The sequence below is a fragment of the Gallus gallus genome, chromosome 5 (genome assembly GCF_016699485.2).
Source record: "Gallus gallus isolate bGalGal1 chromosome 5, bGalGal1.mat.broiler.GRCg7b, whole genome shotgun sequence".
NCBI classification, from domain to species: Eukaryota; Metazoa; Chordata; class Aves; order Galliformes; family Phasianidae; genus Gallus; species Gallus gallus.
In genome coordinates, this window is record NC_052536.1 from 25,619,907 (window position 1) to 25,641,442 (window position 21,536).

At 38.7% G+C, this 21,536-nt stretch overlaps 1 protein-coding gene across 12 annotated transcripts in view; it reads left to right on the forward strand.

Moving 5' to 3' along the window:
• The window catches only part of ELMSAN1 (ELM2 and Myb/SANT domain containing 1), a 70,337-nt gene that overhangs the window by 13,391 nt on the left and 35,410 nt on the right, over positions 1-21,536 (forward strand). The window lies entirely within an intron of this gene.

Sequence of the window (21,536 nt, forward strand, 5' to 3'; positions counted from 1 at the left end):
GAGGGCGAGACTGCAGTTCCAGGCAGCAACAGCAGCAGCTTTATGACTGTGTGTAATTACAGAGTGATTGCATAGGACAGCATTGTTGGAACGAATACGTATGCATGGGCCATTGTGCAAGATTTCTGTACTGAACAAAACGTAGATTTGCATTGCAAATGCTAAAATGAGAATTTATTTTGTATTGAACTGCCATGTTCCTCTTTGACTTCGCTGAAAAATTAGGAGGGGGAAAAAGGAGAAGCGGAGTGAGGCTGATCGTAGAAGTCACAGCTCTGAAATACTCAGCAGAATTGCCACCTGTAGTGCCTGCAATCTCAGGGGACACAGCAAGCTGGTTGAATCTGTGGGTTCTCTTCTGAAGTGATTATGCAGAAAGTGAAAATCAGTCCGGTTTGCTAGTAGTCCTGCAGGTTTTGTGCAATTCCTGATGTCATCTTTTTTTCTTGTTTGCTGGTGCGGGGAAAAAAACCTCTGTGCTGAGTTCAGCTGTCTTGTGTGGAAATGGAGAGAAGAGCACTGAGTTTCTGTGTCAGACCACAAAAAAATCACGAGGTTAAAAGCAAAGCTAGACTGAACATAAGTTCTGAACATGCTGTTTCAACTTAACTGGTTTCTATGAAGCGTTGCATACTGCTTGGTGATCTTGCTGGCAGTGAAAGCTGATAGATAGGACAAGGTGGTGGGAGTGTGCCACAAACTCTGCAAAAGCAAGGTTTTGGCTGAGACTTTGAAAGATCATCAAAATGATGGGCAAAGTCATTGTGGATACAAATAAGAGTACCTAAGATTGTTTTTTCAGAGGTGATGGTTACCTGTAACTTCCATCAGGTTAATTTTGTTTTGGAAGTCCTTGGAATTTGTGTAACATCTGACCCAAAAGATTTCAGATCTGGTATTCAGAAATTTGCCTTTCCAGGATTAGAGAAGATTTTCTGAAAAATGTTGTCTTTAACAGTCATTGCTGAGGATGTAATGAATGCAGGGAAGGCTTGTTTTGAGCACTACGATGGAAAGTGCTATTAAAAAAAAATGGAAAGTTGCTTTAAAATTTCTTGGTATTCCATTAGAACATGCTATTTCAGTTAAACACACAGATTGTCTTATTGTTGTTAGTTTCCTCAGGCTGCCAACTAAGTGCTTTTTGTAAAATATATGTAACTTTGCTAATGAAGAGTATAATGATGTGCTGGAGCTGTTTGTTTTGCTTTGCTGTGTTTTTTTTTTTTTTCTTCTTCTTCTCTCTAGCATGTGGCTAATTAACCACAACACTGGACTTATCACTTGACAAATTTAGTTTCATAATGATCCTTCTGTAACTTTAGTGGAGCATTTTATTTTAATGCAAAACAAGCAAATAGCAAACATCTTTTAATCCTTGCATTACCATGGCATTCTGTTTGTAGATTTTTCTTTCTATTGTTCTTCACGTCTTGACTGGCTTTATATATATGTCATCCTTGGTATTCTAATATCAATGGCTTCTGGGGAAAACCCAGAATTGCGCTTAAGTATTCCTTAAATCATTTGTGGTTGTGGTGCAATTCAGTCATTCCTTATGTTAGCTTTTGCTTTCCACAGTTTAAGTGGTTTGAGAAAATATTTCCGGCCAGGATTCTTTGGACTTGTATACAAACGAGGAGATAACTTTTACATCTGTGAGTTGTCCTGTGGTACTCAGGGGAATTAGTCATAGACATGTTTATTGCCTACTTGCAAAAGGAAGCTTAGCCATGCTAGCCTTTACCCCCACCAAGGTGCATGAGAACAGCGGTGATAAGAAATGATGAGGTGTGTAGCACAGTAAGAGCCTTCCAAGAGCCTACGCACTCATTCCAGAGGTGAAATTATGCTTCTGCATTTTCATTCTTATTGTCATCCAAATGTGGTAGCTGCGGAACTGCAGATATTTCAAGCCTATGATGCTACTCTGTCAAGCTACTGGGCAGTCCTTCAAGGCGCCTCAGTGGAGGGCCTCTACCACTCATTGGAAGCAGCCATCTTGGGGGTGGGAGCAGCGGGTGTGGTGAAAGGGAAGGGGCTCAGGAGAGACAAATACCTACTATTAATCAGAATGGCAATCTGTCTAGCCTGTGCTCCGGTCTCCAAAGGTAAGAGGGGTTACTATGTATTTCAGTAATTCTTGGGGAATTTCTACTCAGGAAACTCATCTGGTATTCTCTTGAGCTTAGATACATACTAAGCAGCTGATTTTGTGACCTAATCACAGATTTAGGATATTGAGAGGACACATATTAGGGATAAGACATTACTGGTTTTTGTTGAGGGAAGAAAAAAATAAGACATTGCCTGACGTCTTAGTATTGGTTGAATTAAATTACAGCTTATGCTAAAATCAAGTGCTGTAAGTGTGCATGTTGTTTCCAGCGCAGTTAGTTGTATGCCAAGTGACATAAAAGGAGAGAGAAACTACTCTATGTTCATCATACAAAATGTTGGTGGGGGCAGAAGGCAAGCATTCAAGTTTTGCAACACGTGTCCAGAAAGCTGGCAAATTCTGACATGGGCAAGCCAAAGCTAATGAGTCAGCTTCCAAATGGAAGACTTGTCACTGAGCAATTTGTAAATGGGAAGGACGTGCTGCTAATTCAAGGAAATATCCTTAGCACCTCCCCTAATAATTGGAATACAGTGGCACAGAGCTATCTGTCAGTGGGGAGTTGTTGGTGCTTGAATCATGTGTTCTCTCTGGTGCGATTTCAGCGTTCAGGCCAACAGACCCATGTCGTGCGATGTGTAGATCCATGAAAGAGGTGATTGCTCAAGCAATAATTTAAGTCTTTGCATTGCATGCCAGCAGCTTGCATGCCATGTGAAAGATCCTTGGCAGCTACAGCAGCTCCCAGTGCACAAATGGCATGTGTTTCCAGCATGAGGCCGCTCAATAGGTGCTATGCAACATTTTGCATAACTTCTGCTTCAAATGATCTCCAACTGTAGCCCTTCTAGAGTGCTCTGCTGATCAACTCAAGCAGCTGAAAAATGCACAAACTGTTACGAGAAAAAGTGATACACTTCTCACTGGAAAAGTGTGAGTGCATGCTTTTGGCCTGGAGCCAACATTCGAGTATTCAGGAGCAAATGAGCAAATGGGGATGCAGAAATAAATGTTGCAATTTAATTATTTGCTTTTCTGTATTGATGCTTTTTATAAAGTTTGCTGCAACTTACAACCACCTCATTTCCAAGCCCAAATTATGATAATCCACTATATTATGGTATGGAATATGTACAGATAGATATTCCTTGAAATTCACATACTTAAAAAATGCTTGTTCATTTTAAGCACAAATTACATGAATGCATCTTGTTGCATTGATAGCTGCATGTTCAGCATTAGCATGTAAAGAGAAAGCAGTTGGAATAGAGTCAGTATTCAGACCTTACTTCTTTGCTTTATACTATCGTCGCACATGAAAATAGGTTCAGTTCCTTGGCCTTCCTCAGCACTAATAGGGGAGGCTATAGTTGCATAATATATGTAGATATATCCTCTTTGTCATATTTGTTTTGGGAAGATAAATTGTATTTGTTTGTGTATTTATGTATGCACACAAACTTGATATACACTCTTAAATCTCTCATCATCTTATAACTCAGTTTTCCTGAGAAAAGGTATTTCTTTTTTCTGTGGTGCTAGAGAGTACAATTCATAAAGAAAAGCTGTTCTTTCAAGTTTGAATATCTTTCTTGTTAATCTTAAGTTATTGTTTAATTGTGTTTGGTATTGTTACTGCTGTAGTGGCCAAGACAGGCATTAGTTTTGACTGCAAGGATTGTTCCTGTCTTTTTTATTGAGAACATTTAACTGAGAAGACTTTAAAATATTGGTTTGGCTTTGCAGTTTGGATGTGGTGTGGAGTTGTATGGTTAATTCCCAGCTACCAGGTCAGCTGCATCACTTCGTTGGGGGTAAACTGGAATCTGCTCTCTGAAGCTGTGCTGTGTGGCAATAGACCTGCCTGAATGCTTGTCATCTTGTCACTGGTGTGCACTGTGATAGGTTCAGAATTCTGAATAATCTCCAAATTGCTTTGTTATAGAATAGTGATGTTGTGTGATTTCAAGCTCCGTGTACTCGTGTACACTTAGGTGTGCAATCTCAGTCTGTTATTTCTGTACGTACTCATGATTCCTTGAGCATCTCCTTTTGGACTCCTACATCTGCCTCTTAGCATTCTGTCATAAATTATATTATTTAGAGTTTTATAATAATGTGAATGAACTGTTCTTGCAGTTTTGCAGTATCCTTAACCATTCCAGTTCTTGATCCTGAATAGGTAACTTCAGATATTGAAAAGTAAAACAAAGTGCCATATGTTAAAAATATTGCTAGGATTTTACTTGATTTTTTTTTTGCCATTAAGAATGTCTTGTTTTCAGGCTTTATTTCTTCCTAGGTAATGTTTTCTTCATTCTTTCAAGCACTTCTGAAAGTGAAGTTAGCTACATTTGTGGGAAATTGCTATGCTTGGGTGGAGAAGAATTTATGAAGCATTCTCCTGTTTTTTAATTGATTCTCTATCATTTCAGAACAAAATCCTAGCACTACCAAATCCCTGGTGAGAAGAAAGAGAGCCACAGCCCTAAGGCATTCTGATTGCCATGATGACAATTTAAGATGCCAAAGATGTTCATATATATATGAAACTGGCACTGAAAACTGACTGTCCCTATTGTTCAGTTTCATTTCATGGCTTAGAAAATTCCAAGTTGAGCTATTGTTGTTGAACCTTTTTTTGTAAAGCCCTAAATATTATCCTGCATGTGACATGCTATATGTTAGGAATGTTTGTAACATAATCTTCATTATATTGAATTAAAATTGTTAATTTATTTGTAATATTTGTTTATTGAAAAGCTATTGATTTTTTTTTTCCAAATTTTTAGAAAATAAGTATCATGTAGTCTTTCTCCATCAAAATTTGCTCAGTAAGTATGTTTTAATGGATGTTGAGATGCTGTGGGAGGAATATGTGAATATACTATGAATGAAAGCTAGGAATCAAAGTGCATTACTGCATTCTTCTTATTATTAGAGTTTAAAATGTCCTCCTTAGGTATTTGAAAAGTTTTGCACATAAAGGATGTTACTGCAAGTAAACAGTCGTGCAAAGAGTTGCATTTGCTTATGGGCTTCATTTTTCCTAATTCAACTTCAGTATTTAAGTGATTTTTATTACTACGATTTTTTTAAATATATGCAAGTATACAAAGCACATCTTTGAAACATCTTTCCTACCAAAGCATGAGAGCTGTTTTGACTCTTTATCTTTTTTGCTTTAGCGCTATTCATTCTTTGGTGAAAGTGAAATATTCCAGCTATGACACTAGCTGACTTTTACTGCAGTCACTATTACTGCAGTTTTTTTCTTTAGAAAATGTTCTGTAGTAAAATACTCTTTTACTGCTGAAGAATGTGGCACTCCTTATGAGCGATTCATTTTAAATCTGAATTTGTGATGCAAAGAGAGTAAACATTTGACATACTGAGGTAATAAAAACCTAGGAAGATTGGAATGCATGATACTTGCTCTTAGATTATACACTTAAGTGAATAATGGGCTGCCTCACAACCAACTTAATTGAAGTCAGTGCTTCATATTTTTTTCCTTTAAAAAATGAACAAATCTTATCTGAATAAGATTTGAAGTTTCTCATTTGCATAAATTAACATAGCTAGCTTACCTTTACAAACAGGAAATTAAGATACAGAGAGCTTTGTTCAGAAAATAAATAAAATGTAGATTTGAGTTCTTGTGCAGTGAAGTTCTCTTCTACAGCCGGATGAACGCTTAAGTAATGGCTGCTGCTGTTAATAAGTTGCACACTGAAAGATTCAGTTCTCTCATTCAGGTAGCCTGTCCTGGCATTTTAAGACAGGCTAACCTTCCTGCTTGCGCATGTATTCAAGAATGCATGTTTTTTGTTTGTTTGCCTAAGACTGACATAAGCATACGTGTATGAAATTGTGCAGCACAGGAAGCAAATGGATGAAAAAACTCAGGCATGCTTGTCATGAAGGAGCAAAGCATCCTCCAGAAGAGACAGAAGAGCACGGTTCAGAGACATTTCATTGGCCTTTGGGCTGTACTGATGATTTTTAACAGGTCTGTGGATATCTCCACAAGGCATCTCTGTCAGAGATGTCATTAGGCAAGTATGAGAGGGAAGGCAGTGGCCCAAATACTTGCCAACATCAACAATTCCTTGGCCACATGGATGGGAATAGCTGCTTAAAGAGACAGACAGCTTATCTGATATTTGGAGTTGGTCTTAAAACACTTGTGTTGGCAAGGTGCTGCTTCTTTTGTGCCGACTGTCACTGGGTTGGATGATGTGTAACAGCAAACAAGAAAACTCCAGTATTCAAACTGGTTCACACGTGAGTTGGACAAAAGACAGAGACACCGTAGATGTTTTCAGCAGCTCTTTGTTGTCTAATGCAGAAAAATAATTTGCTAAGGAACAAAATGTTCAGGCTTTCTCTAGTCTCCTGCTGAAAATTTGAGCAGAAATCTGCTGATGAATTTTCATGAGAATAATTCAAATCTCTCTAAGATAGGCTGCTTCTCCTGCTCTTTACGTCGTGAGAGCTAATTAAGACAACTGCTCCTAATTATCAGGCTTTATGACATAGATAAATTCACAGTTATACTATTTTTCGTTCAGGTTCTCTGCCAATATGGTTTTACTGCAGCTTTGTGCCATTTTAGTTTGAGTAATATGTGACAAAGGTGTGGACTACACTTAGACCTTTAGGTGATCTATAGATAACCCTTTTGTTGAAAGCAAATTTGAGGATCTGGGCTGCTAGTGAAGGCTGCAATCTGTGACTCTGCACAAGTACTTACAGAGGCCTATTTGCGGGAACACAGCCTGGAAATTGGAGTTAGTACTTTCTAATGTCTTAACTGGGTTAAAATGTTTAAGAAACAACAGCCATACTCTTGGTAGAAGACATACTTCTTGGTAGAAGTATGGCTATTGTTTAGCCTTTAAAAATCTTGACTAAAATCTTAACTGTTGGACTCTTATCAGCCCATAGTGCTTTTAGTGTTTTATCTCCTAGTTTAAATAGTGTTAACGACAGGTGGCTGGAGGGAGGGGGAAGTGTTTGCATTTGTCATTCCATTGAGACTTTTATCTGTAGATGCACCAAGGCGCCCATACTGAAACTGAAATAGTCAGCAGTGAGGAACATGTACTTGGAACCTAGACGAACATGCTCTTTGCCCTGACCTAGAATGCCATCAGGTCTTCCAGTCATAGAATTCTAATATATGAGTCTACACATTTACAAGCTGTTAGGCAACTATGAGCAAAGACAGAGTTGAAAGAGAAGGCAAAAAAGCAACCAACCAAAAAACAAACAAACAAAAACCCACAACAACAACTAAAAACAAACAAGTAAAAAACAACACTGTGCAATGAGGGCACAACTGATAGTATAGAACATGCATTAAAACTGCTTCTAGCTTTCTCCCTTTCTTGCAATCTCACTGCTGACAGTAGTTTTCATTATTTGTGCATATTGTGTTACCATCCTTCTTTCAAGGCAGGTAATTGCCTTCCTAATATGCTAACAAAGGGGCTACGGAGACATGCTCTGACCTTGCACGTAATGGCATAACTTCACGGTAGGGATGGAGGCTCTGCTGCACCCAGAGGAGCTAATTGCTGGGGTCCTTTTGAGGGGAAGGTGTGATGTGGGAGTCTGAATTCACAGCTGCCATGGCTGTTCATGTTGTCAGCTACTTTGTGCAGGGGGTCACACCCCCTGCACCCACTGCTTGAGAAGAGGTTGTGTTGGTGTTGCTCAGAAAAGGCTATAGGCACTCTCCTTTAAATCCGAGAGTCTGTGCCATGTGCTGCCAGCAGACAGTGGCACCTAAGCCTTAGGTAGCTTAGCAACTCGTTTTCATTCACGTGAGTGTTTGCATACAGTTTGCACGTGGGCCCTTTTGACTGAACTTTCTCTGTACACCCTGGTTAAAAGGCTGCTTTTCTGTTCCCTCAGAGACTCTTAAGTCCCTTTTATGTGTGTTACAGAAATCTGCAATGTGGAACTGAGACTTCTGGATTCCTCTCTGAAAGTGAGGCACCAATTTCTGTATGGAGCAGACTGAGTTTTTCTAGCCAGATTACTCACACAGCTTTAAATCAGGCTGTCAGTGAACAGAGCTGCTACTTCCATGGTTCTGTGCACTTTGGTGATTTGTCTGGCTCCTATGCTGAGGATTTTTCTTGTTTCTTAGTTGTGTAAATTTGTCAGTGTCATAAAAAATGCTAAAGATAGGAGAAACAGAAGAGGTTGGTCAGCTTTGTCCTTTGGTGCCTGGTTCTGGGGTGTTTTTCAAAGATTATTTTAGACCTATCAACTGCTGTGATAGGTTTTCACTGTGAAGATCAACAGAACCCAGTTTTGCTACGTGTTTAAAAAGTATTGTTAAGAAAGCTGTTCTTTCTATGTGACTTGATTTATGAGAAAAAAGCACCGTTTGGAGTTGGAACGGTGTTCTGTGTTTAGTGACAGCTATAACTGAGTTATTGTAAGTGTCAGAATTTGCTTGGGAAAATTGCTCTAGTTGAAGTGTGGAATGCCTGACTGTTTTCAAATAGTCGCCTGCACCACGCAGTTTAGAGGCATGGAGGAAATGTGAAAACCTATTGACATCTTCAGTTACTCAACTAGTTTATTTTTGGGAGCTGATGAAATGGCAGGGCATAGTGACCCTGTGTGAAGGGGAGAAGTGACTTTGAATGCAGGAAACTCGGTGAATATTTTATCAAGTTCCTTGCTACTATATCTCTGTGGCAACTTTAAAGGAGATTTTAACTCTTTGCTTTCCCACTGGGTATTTTTGCATGGTGTTAATAAATTTTCATGGAGACGTGATACCACTCTGCAAACAAGATATGGTGTAACGCACAACACAGCATATTTGAAGACTGGTAGGCTATCTTGTTTGAAAAAGGGGAGGAAAGAAAGCGCTTAAGTGGTAGACTGCTATTTTGTAACCCCTTACTATTGTTAAATCCTTCCTAGGGAATAGTTGTAGCATGGGTTTGAAATTGGTTCTGGGTACAAACTGCTGCAAAGTTGAAAAGACAGAGCTGCCTTGCACCCAAGTACTATTGGATTGCAAACAATAAGAGAAGTACTCGTTATGCAGAAAAGCACGGTTGTATTTTGTATGACGTTGGTACAGCTTTTTCACAGCGGCTGTACAGACTACTGCAAACAGGATCAAAAACTGACAGTAACAACTGTGAAGTGTTGCAGAAACATTGCCCTTCCTATTATAAGTTCTCATCCCCTGACTGACTTGCACAGAGCTATTACCGCTTAGCATAAAACATAAGAAAGGCTACGAACAAGAAAGCTTCCTTGTGGTATGTTCCTCCTAGCTGTGCTACTGCTGCAGTCCTTGTAAGGAGGACTGATACAAGGTCGCATGGAGTTTGTTTTGGACGAAAATTGGATTTCGTCTGGCCGTTAGTATTCTGTGCTCTTATGCTGTCAGAAATTCTCAACTATGCCGTCAGTTTAACTGAAAATTGCTTTATTATTTGATATAAGTTACTTGAAAGTGCACTGTGGAGGATAGCATTACTTGCAGTTGTCTTAATGAATGCAGCTTTAACTTTTTGTTACTCTTAATCACTCCATCTCCCTGTGCTCATACAACTCACTGTGGTCTCACAGCAGCGTTTCAGATTTTCTTGCAAATGCTGAATTTTGCGAAGAGATGACTTAGCAAGCACTTTGGGGAAGAACCACTGATGTAATTTTTCTGTGTTACTGCAAAAAATTTTTAGAAATGGCAGCTGCTGAAGAAATAAAGCAAAGGTTAACAGTCAGCGTGCTGTGTGGACTTCTGTAGTCTATTTTGCTTTAAAGCAATTATATGAATAATTTCTTTTAATAAGAAAGATCTGAAAAGTTGAACATAATGTGCAGAATGATGTCAGCTGTCAGCTTATGTGCTCAGCAACAGTTCTTTACTATTGTTAAATACAGTTGCTGGAAAAAAACGTCTTCATTCTCATGTCTGAATTAAAGGCAGTGATGATATTGTTTCGGTATGACTTTTTTTTCTCAGGTGTGTATTATACATTTGAGTTAATTTTTCTTCTCCATATCCTCAGTGCTATTTTTAAATTTAATTTTAATAAACCTATAACTTATTCATTTGCACAGCACTTTGGTTTAGTTGTTCCTAGATTTAGGAATAAAAGCTTTCTTTGTCACGGTTTCTTTTAAAAATAATATAAACAATTATGCTGAAAAAATATTTTGATCTATTTTCTTCCCATTGTAGATCCCTTTACACAAGGATTTGAATTATTACAAATAGCTTGTTAGTTAAAAATATATATTTATATATTTTATATATATGTATATGCGTGTGTGTATGTATGTAGTTGCACTTTCATGTTGCTTAGTAGCTTTTTTGATAGCTTAAATTTCTGGAAGTGAGAAAATCTACGAAGGCCTGGATGCTTCACTTACATGAGCTCCATTCCCAAATGTAAATGAACGAGTGCTACAATTGCTATTTACTGCAAAGATTCTGTGAATAAGCTGAAGCCTGCATAATTTGATCAGACCGCTTGTGTAGGGCTTGTTTATTTGGGGGGGATAATACATCGTTATGAGAAAAAATACATGTAAGTGAACTGCTCATGAAGAATTTCTTCCATTTAAACTGGTTCTTACCTGTGTTATACGTAGTCATGAAGTAAATGTATGGGTGTATATGTACAGTATAGGTATAATATATACCCAAGGTAAACTAAAGCTAGTTAATGATCACAGATCCTTATTGTTGTGACTTCGAATAGAAAGTGCTTTGCAAGTAGCATTCTTGCTCTCTTGCCAGACAAAAGGAGAAAATCGTAGCAATGTCCTGATAGTGTTAGGGAGAACACCTAACCTGATCAGGCTGCAATTGTGTTAAGGTCTTGATTTCTTTAAAAATACTGCATGCCTTGGAAGTTGAGGACTGAAGCAGTAGAGAGAGAGACTTTTCGTTGTTTTTTTTTTCTGGAAAGTCGTGTATAGTAGTGTATGAGTAGTTAATCTGTGAAGAACAAAACAAAAAAAAATCATTCCCTTTCTGCAAAGTCTGAACAGTGTGTTATAATGAGGCTCTTGTGTCTGATTTATTGTTCTAGCAAGCTTACTTCCTTTCTGATGCAGAAGTTGAAAAAACAATTCATTACTCATGGAAATGCAAAACAAGTAGTTATAATTAAAACCAAAATGAAATGACGGTATCCCAGGATGCTTCTACACGCAAGACTACGTGCTCTTGCTGCTGACTTCCGTCTGTCGCCTCGCTTGTCTTTGCAGGGTGTTTAGTGCCTGGCAGGGGCAGGTGGGGGAGCCTAAATGAGTGGAAAGGGCCATGCACGTCACAGCAGCCGCAGGTCATGGCACGCCAGCAGCCTGCGAGGACTGGGGGGCTGCCAGGTGCCTGGTTCTGAGGGCAGCCCGTGCTTCCTGCCCCCGTGTAGCTGGTGAGTTCAGCTGCGGGGTGAACACAACTCCTTTCAGGGATACTGTTTCTTTAGGCTAGGGCTTGGGTTCTTGTTCAGCAGCTGATGCATTTCATGGGGAAACACAACATCGAAAAAGCACGCTTTTAGACTCCAAGTGGCTTTGGAGCAGCTGTACTACAGCTAAATAAATATAACCCGCTGTAAAAGGAAATAACTTTTCTACCAGATATGTGCACAGATGGGTTGTAATCATACTGAGGCCAGCGTTTGCCTCAACAAGGGAAAAAACTTCTCTGTGGAGAGCTAGAAATGGAAATTCATTCTTACCCTAGTGTTTTGCATCAGCAATTTGAGAACACTGCTCTGTAAGATGCCTAATAGGAATGAGATAGACATCTTAGGCAGTCTGAAAGACTGAAGGATTTAGGGAGAGACAAGCCATAAGGGAGGACCGTGCATTACAATTAATCCACATATGCCTGCAAAAACATATGGGAGCAATGGTTTGACAGCGGTATGAGTGAATCTGGACCACAGGTGTATGTACCAGAAGTACAAACAAAAGAGAATGTTAGCATGCTCAGAGAACGCAGGGGAGTGTAGCCTTTATCTGTCAGGATGTGCATGGGGAAAGAACATTTTATCACCTCTAAAATACTGGAGTAATTTTGAATATAAGAATAAAATGTTTCAGAAGATGAAGATTTGGAAGAAATTTAGTCATTGCAGATATACTTCCTAAAATATTTGGCATTAAATAGAGAAAGTACAAAATTAAAATTACAACAGACTGCACTTATGAGAGCTACTGTTGCAGACTGGATTTTTCAGAAAAGAATTACACTGCTGTGGTAGTGGGTCTGGTATAAAATAATCCTAGTTTGTTGGGTTTTTTTCTTTAATGAATACTTTAAGTATTGTCAATTATTTCAAATTGTAAAATACTTCATTGAAAAGGGAATTCTTACTGCTAATGGGATTCTATTTTGAAAAAATGACATCAAACTGAAACCAAATGTGAATTAAGACAATACCCTTCTGATCCTTAAAATAAATGAGTTGTATCTCCTGGCAGAAATGGTACCAGTGTCCATAGGAGGCCACGTGATGACGTTGCATGCCTTAAAGACTAATGTGACTGAGTTGACGCATATATTTGCAATTTTATGCCTTTCATTCTTTGATGGTTTGTTTGTTTTTTCATTTTTCTTTTTGAAGGCTTTATGCTTTTGCATGGGAAGGAAGAGGTAGTCATTGGTTGCTTTTAATCATGGAGCTTTTTCCACAGAGCCTCAGAAGGACATAGCACTGCTTTTGCTGTGCACGTTCACTGTGATCTGTGCAACAGAAGAGTCTGTGCCAGATCTCTGGCATGAGCTCTCTGCACTCCACAGGCCAACCTTCCATAGCCCTTAGCAAGTTGGTCTCCAGTGATTATTCTTACAGTATGTTGATTTAATGCACAAAACTACTTCAGGGAATTGAAGCCAAAATTCTGGAGTTGGAAGGCTAATCATTTTTTTTGTGTGTATACGATTTGCCTGGGTTTGTTGTTTGGGATAGGAAGTTAGTGTTATTTACAAATATATATCTCCTCTCACTCCTGCCCAGAATGATTGTGGAAATTATTCCTAGGCAAGTTTAGTGAAGCAGCTAAATCTCTGTCACTAGTAGAAATCATTGTAAGTACACCGAATAGCAAGAAAGAGTGGGTGGATATTATTATGGAAGAGTTACTTCTTTGCAATGAACAGGAAAAGAATGCATTCGTATTCTGCTGATGAAAGTTTTACTACTGCAGCTAGGCAAGCAAAATATCTTTATTGCTATGGCTTTTATTTTAAACTATTTATTCAACAACCACCAGAAGTGTTACTTTTCTTAAGATATAAAAAGCTTCAAAAGCTGGAATGTGGTAACCAATTTCCTTTTTTAACATTAGAGTTGCAGATCTGCTTACTTTAGAATTTGGCTAGGGTGCTAGCAAAGCGATACTGGAAGTGGAGTGACTGACAAATGTTTTGTGCTTTTTATTTTATTTTATTTTATTAACAGCTGCTGCTGTTAAAAACCCACATCTCTAAATCCAATGTCTAATGAATGTCAGGGGGAGGTATATGTATGAAGAATTAGTTGATTTTCAAGAATTCATAATAAAACTTTCAAGTTATAAGCAGTCCCTACAATGATAGAGGTGAAATTTGGCACACAGTATTCTTTCCATAAGGAGAAAAAAATGTTTGCTCCTCTTCAAAGTGCAAGTATCTGCATGTAAAAATAAAGTGTATGTATTAATATAAGTGGTAGATATAGGAAAACCCTTTATTTCTTTAAAAGTTAGATGAGGAGCATAACTACAGTGTTGAATAACTTTTTTCTTTTTTTTTAAAGGATTGTAGCTGTCCAAATGTGTCCTATTGCATTTAGGTAAGATAGAACAAAATAAATGAGAGGAATTAAAACTTTGAGAATTTAATTTAAAATCACAGTAAGTAGTTGGTACAGGTGCCTAATTGGATGGTTCGTGTCTTTTGACACCTCTGTTGTACCGTGATATCCTTGTGGAATTAGGTAGGTATATTTGATTGGGTATCATCTTCCAGAAAATGGACAGAATGTGCTGGGAATGTAGGTGCAGGAGGCAGTGCATTTGCGGGGAATAATACACTTACGGCTTCAGAAAAGGGGGCATTTTATTCTTCCTCTTAGTCATCTTCTCACCTCTCTCTCCCATTTGCTTCCTCTGTGATACAGTAAGAATGGAAACAAAGCATTGCACTTGGTCTCTGTTTAAAATTGGAAGTAGTAAATTGTCCAGCTTTGAAAAAAGCCGGAAACCCTGGGCCTCTGAAGCTGCTTCATGATGTGGGGGGGTTCTCTGCACAGGTGCAGGTGGGAAGCTTTGTGCCAACTCCAGGGTTATACATCTTGGAGAAGGTGAGCTCAAGATACCTGAAGAGTAGAAACTTTGTTGGCTCAAGCAAGGCTGTATGTTTTCATGATCTTAGCCTGCTACACACGGAAATGATGTAAATTTAGAAGTCGCTCTGTCATCTGAACTTATTTTCCGGATAGTCTTAAAATATGCAGGTAGCTATGAATGTGATTTTTTTTCTTTCTGTTATTCAGCTTTCTGGCTGACAGTGCTTTGGTTACTCTGATTTAGTGTGTTTCATCTGCAAGGGAAAATTCTATGCTGATTGTTCAAGATACTTAACAAAGAGAGAGAACAAAGCCGAGAATATGAGTAGTGAGAGATTTGGGAGCAGAGTTGGCATAACAGCTTAATCTACTGTAATAGGTGAATTTCATCACACTTGTGTCCAAATTATTACTTGTTCTTTCTTTCTATGTAATACTGCGACTTAACATTCCTCATGCATAACTCTCAAGGCTTTTTATTTTAGTGAGCAGCTGCTATAAATATTTAGCTTTTTATGGAAAGGGGAAAGACAAGACACACTTTCATCTCTTGTGTGGTGTTTAAACTCTTGCCCCTATTTTTTTTCTCTCCATGACGCTTCATTATATTTCACAACCAAGTGCCACCGAAAGCACTGGTTTAGCCTTCTCCCTTCCGTTTGCCAGAAGGCTGCAGTTTGTGCCATGTTGCAGCACTGAGGCTCGGGCCCCTCAGAGCCCCTCAGCTCCTTGTGAGTTCTGGGCAGGCTGAGCTGCTGCTGCCATCTCAGCCACGCTCATTCTAAAAAAACCACCATCAGTTGTTGTCTTAACTTCCCCGGAGATGGGATTAACCAAAACATTTGGAGAATGCAGGGGGGTGGGTGCCCGCCTCCTCGAGGATGCCCTCTGGGCAGGGGCAATCCATACGTGTGAGCTTCCTGTGTGCCTAAAAGCTGCTGCTTGTCTGTGGTGCCTCGGATGTGGTGGCTCGGGGAAAAAGAAGAAACTTCTATCCCCTTGGAGTGGTTGTTGGGAATGAGGTTGTGAAGACGGGATTATATGTGTCATTTAATTACTAAAACTGTGGCCTTATAGGGTTTGAGGGCTCGCCTTCAATTTTTCATTATCTGAGTTCAAAATGTGTGTTTTTATGCCAGTGATAATCATAGTAGTATAAATATGTGAAAACGTATCAAAATCAAACTATTCGTAGCATAAATCAGTTTGTTCCCTTCTTTCTTCATTTTAACTTTTCACTGCATGCAGGGAAGAGATGTGATGTGGTTATTCAGCGCTGTTACCTAATCCCTAGACAAAATCATTCTTAATGTCATGCTTGCACCTGAATAGATCTGCCCAGTATTCCTTCATTGCTGCATGTGAATCCTAGGCACTAATATGGCCAAGACTGGTGTATCACTGTACATATATGGCTTATAGGTGACAACTCTATTAAAAGCCAGAAAAATATTCTTAGATCCACAATAAACCTGCCTTGACTGCTATGTTCTTGAATGTATTGTTAAGCATGGCATTTCGTAGTATCTCATGGGCAGACTGAAATGGAAATAAAAGTTTCAGGTAAGTTTCATTTACCCTTTAGCCAACCTAAGAACAGAATTTCAAACTGAATAAGAAACAAGAGATGATTAAAAGGCATCCTGAGCTGCGGTCCTTATTCTGTCATAGACCTCTTCAGACAAACCATTTCTTAGCCCCTCTCTGTCTTTGTCCTCTTGTATAAAAAGGGAATAATCGCAGTTCCCTCCCTTACTGAGGCGTTGCCAGAGTAAGTGTGTTAAAGAGTATATGATGCTATTGTGTGATTATGGGGCCACACACCTGCAAAAATAGAAAATGCTGTAATCCAATTTCTGTACTACAGCACAAGAAATGAAGCCATGGATAATAAGAGGGAGTATACTTGGCTATTGTTGTCATTAAAAAAATAATCATAATAATTAAAAAAAACCCTGCAACCCCACTAATCCAATTATGTTCACAGAAATGGCAGAGTCCTTCCTCTGCAGAGCTTGTGAACCATACAAAGGCACTGCAGAGCACAGCATCTGCGATGAGGGTTGGTTAGAGATCTCTGGTATGATGCTGCCATAAATGCTGTTAGAGTTTTCCACAGATATGGGTGGGTAAACCTTTTTGTACTTTAGAAATCACTGTAATTTTATATCAAAATAGCTTTAATATTGACATGAAGATGGGGAAAGTTCTAGAGGATGTATTAATTGGTAGTGTTCTATACTTCCTAGATTTTAATGCATGTGTTCAAAATGAGGACACTTTATCTGACATCTTGTGGATGCAATCTTTAGTTGCACTGTGTGAAGGATTAAACAGAGGATGGAATGAAAAGCAGAGAATTCCAGAAGAATAATCTCTGAAAATCATAGAATCATAAAATGGTTTGGGTTGGAAGGGACCCTTAAGATCATGTCGTTCCAACCCCCTGCTGTAGGCAGAGGCACCTCCCTCTAGAACGGGTTGCTCAAAGCCCCATCCAGCCTGGCCTCGAACACCTCCAGGCAGGGGTCTTACTGGCTACATGTTTATTCTTTAGTGCAAAACGAGTCACTTTGTCTCTCTGTGTTTACCTACTAAACATATGGAATGTTGCACATTAGGTATGGATGATTGGTGTTAGTCTATTGCTTTAGCCATTGCAAAGTGTTACATAAGCATTAAGTATTCCAATGGCAGCAAGTTTGTTTGTGTGTAAGTTCCTTTTACTACTTTCCTCAAACTAAAGTTTTATTCAGTGTAAAATCTGGTAGAATGTTTTTCTGTCTTGGTCCATGAATCCCAAACACTTTTCCAACGAGGAAAACAATCTGTTTCTGTGTAACAAATGCCAGCCTGCTGGCAGAAGTGTGGACATTCTTTCTTATTGTTTGGAGACCTGTTAAAAATAGTAAAGTCATCAGAAGCTGTGGGATGTAAGTTGCACCAATGATCTGTTTGAGATTAGTATTATCCTTCTGGTGGAAAAAAAAGCCAAATGTGTTATGATTATAAAGGAGCATTGGTCTCACAATTTCTCTTTTCTTCAGTGTAGGAGGATGAGGTTGATTGAATCCATGCACCTTAAGAGTCAATTAGTTAGTTAGCCTTTTGTTGTTGTTGTTCCGAAATTTATTACTATTATTTTTAAATACTTAGCAATTTATTTTGGAATGGACAGCTGCTTAGAACTGATCCTCTTACCTGCTTTTTCAGTAAGATGGTGTGTGTCATTTATGGCCTGTTTTTTCACAAGTAGAAAAGACTTAACTGTTGGTTTTATTGGCAGTCATATCCTCAGCAAATATAGTTTGTAAAGCATAATATTGAGTGAGTGACCCAGAATGTTATAACTTCAGTTAGAATGTATTTGCAGAGTTAACTATATATACATGTAGAAGGAAATGTAAATGCATGTTATACTTCTAATCTGCTTAACTCTCACAGAATTCATGTGCAGGTGGGTAAACACAAAAGCTTTTGTTTTTCCTTTCACATTTAACTTAATCATTGTGACTTTAATTTTGTCTTGTACTAATAATTGAGTTCTTTGCTCAATTTAAAATAGCTTGGCAATGATCCTTAGTAAAGGACACTTCTCCTTGTGCTTTTATTGAACAGTTTTTTTCCATGGTGGTTATACAGTGCAGGGCAGGTCATTTTGTTTCAACTAAGGCTGTAGAGCTGCTTCTTTCAGGAAGTTTCTGGCTTTGTTCTGAGTAAGTTTGAGGCTGGTGTCACTTGTGCCGGGTTGTCAAAGTGCTTCACAGCCCTGGTTTGGTCAGTAAGCACACTGTAGGAATGGATGAAGCTCACTTTGGATTTAATCCAGTATTGGGGTCAACCATCTGTTCTTCTTTCCTCCAGTGAAATCCATTACTGTAAAAGGAGAAGAATCTACCTACCTTTGGGCAGGTAACTGGCAGGGAGCTCTGAATCCAGGGGCCTGAAGGATGTTCTGATTCTTCAATTAAGGAAGACAAAATCTGACTGTTTTCCAGGCCCCTCATTCTTTAAAGTTCTGTGATAGTTATATTTACTCATGCCTTTCATTGCTCCTACCTCTACTATTAACTAACGTTCATTTGCTTAGCTGCATAGTTGATCAAGAACTTAGTGTAACAGACCAGCACAATAAGCAGATTCTCTTATATTTAGCAGTGACAAGACTTCTTAAAATACATTGTTTTAGAAATCTGAAGTCCTGTCTCTGCTATTAGTAGTTTTGTAAAAGATTAGCTGAGTCAGTTCTAGCATCTGTTTGGCTGCAGATGTGGATGCGGACAAACCATGATCAGTGCTGCTCCAGTTTAGGTAAGTATATTTCTGGGCAGAGTAAGGCAGAGAGAGGCATATAACAAAAGAACAACTGTGTGTTAATATTTGTGTGACCTTTTTGCCTTCATATTTTTGGCTTCCTCTCTCTTCTTTTGTTATCGCCATGCTGTTGCATCGTGTCTCAAATTACACTCAAGTTTTTTTGTGGAAGAATCTTTGTCTGGTGTATTAGCAGGTACTGTTAAAGATAATATCACTTTTATGACCTCAAAATACTTAATGAATATGAAGGTATTGGGTTTCAGGTATTATTCTCATTTTATGAATGGATCTGAAGTGGCTTGCTTAAGATATATGTCTGTAGCAGAGCTGGAATTTGATCCCAGATCCTCTCAAGTTCTCCCTGTGCTTTTCATCACAGCTATACTCCAGCTGGCTATGTGAAACTGATGATGACTGCTGGATGGTGTAATGCATGTCTTCCAAGAGCTGTAGTCTAACTGTAAAGTGCATCTGTATTTCTCATGAAGAAGCTTATGGGAATGGAAAGTACCATCTCTCTGACCTTTCCCTTTCCCCTTCTCCTATAATATGTAGGTTGTAACCTCTTACAAAGTCTTGAAGGAATTGGTGAAGCACACAAACGCTGTACACTGGGCCACCTAGATGTCTGTCTGGCTTTGTGTTGGAGTGCTGGAGAGATCCAGATGGAAATAACTGAACCTGCAGCAGTCTTTCTTGTTATGGCCTAATGCAGTCACATGCATTTTCTTCTCAGGGCAAAAGTACAGAGAGATTTGGTATGCCTCTGGGGTGTAGCCTTCCAGTTCTGCAGCTGGTGTGTTTGTGGTGGGAGAGGCATGTAGAGTGAAGGATGCACTGTGGCTATGTCAGCTATGTGAGAGCGAGCAGTTTTTGGCTTGCCCTCTGCCATTCTGACTTTAGAGCCTTCTGTCATTTTTGTACGTTGGAGTGAGTATTCCTCTCTTTGTTGCTAGCAACTGCCTTCCCTGACAGCTCCAAACAAACAAACAAAAAAAGCTTAAAATAGCTATCCAGGAGCTTACAATTAGAAGAACGATTAACCTGTTTCCAGTGGGAAAGCATAGGAGATTCAAGTAACTTAACAAAGACTGGAAGCAGTGCTTCATATTCCTTAATTGCTCTCTCTGCTCTCTAAGGCTGCTTAAAGTATTTCAGATCACAGTATTTGTCATGATGATGGATTATAATTAATATTCCAAACTTCAGTACAGTATATAAACATTAACTAATTTTAGACTGTGCTCTGTATATATTTTGTTAAAGTGTAATTCTGCACTGTGTTTTAAAGCCATTTGTAAAGAAGGGCTTTCCTGAATTTTTGTTTACAAAAGTCTGGTTTACATAGCTGTCTCTTTCTCATAGTTTTCTCTGAGAACTGCATGTCGTTACAGTGCAAGATGACAGCTAAAGGTCTGCTGCGAATCATGGATCTTTTGTTTTCTCAAGATGAGCAATGGGCAAAACTTCAGTTATTTTGGAAATACTAGTCAAACTTTTGCTTGGATAAATTAAACTGAGAAACTACTTTGTATTTCGTGTAGTTCCTTTTCAAGAGCTGCTTGAAACAACATTGACAATTCCTTTAAAAATAGATCAGTTTGGGTTTTTTTCCTTCATAGTTTAAGCTTAATGTCTATTAAGTTTTAGAATTCCACTCTGTTTCCTTTATAGCTGTCTTTCCTCATCCGTGTGATTTTGTTCTGGTGGAACTGTTTGTGTATGTCAGTAAAGATAAAATAATAATCAACTCTTAATATTTTCTTTGCAATGACTTCTGTGTCTTTTTCATCTTCTTAAAACAAAACTAAGTGGAAAATCACAGAGATTGAAAAGCAATCCTCCGAGACTTGTGCTGAGCTTATAGCTTGAATTGAGAAGGGCAACCCAAACCGTAGGTTATTTTTGTCAGGTTCCTTGAAGACACAGAACTCCCTCCTTATATAACTGTTATCTGAAAATTTTCTGCTGAGACTCATCCATGGTGCTTTGAAACCTCACAATTAAAATAAATAGCATTCCTGTTTGTAACATACTGAGTAGCCGAACACATCAATATGCTTAGATGGAGAATGGAAAATTATGTCCCTAGGTGAAAGTGGTAGGCCAAAATATAATTAAAATACATACTTGAGTGAGCTTTAGGACCATTCAAACGTAAAGGAAAGCTGCTCAATTAAATAACGTACCTGAGAACTTGTTTTCACTGCCTCTCCAAATCTCTACTATCCTTTAGTTCAATAGACCAAAATATTTTACTTCAGTAGGATTTGTATTTCTCCTTGGTTTGGTATAGTTAGTACCTTCATGAGCATGCATATTTTTCCCAAATAATGTGGCAATTACACATTTTGCATTGTTTTGCTCACTGTAGGTAATCAGCTTATGATGCTGTGTGTCTGGGATGGTGTAAATAGCATCAGCAGCTCATTGCATAAGGTGGTGTAATACCTGCTACCTGATCTTCCTTCAGCACAGCCATTCTCTCCTCTGCTTCATGTCACAAAGCTAATAGATTTCACTTCTGAATGCCTGCTGAGTGATTTAATACATATTTATCAGTTCCCAGACTCTGAAAATGGGAAAGTGGAAGTGCTAGCAAAGTCATCTTAACTGTGCTGTGCCTGAGGAAGTCAGTCACAGCTTCCGCCTTCCTCTGCAATAGAAATGGAGCAGTTACGTGAAAACCTGCATTGACTGTAGAAGGCTTCAGCATGTCTTTTCATTTGGGCATGTGTGTGCTAGTCCCAAGCAGGCACCTTCAAGCA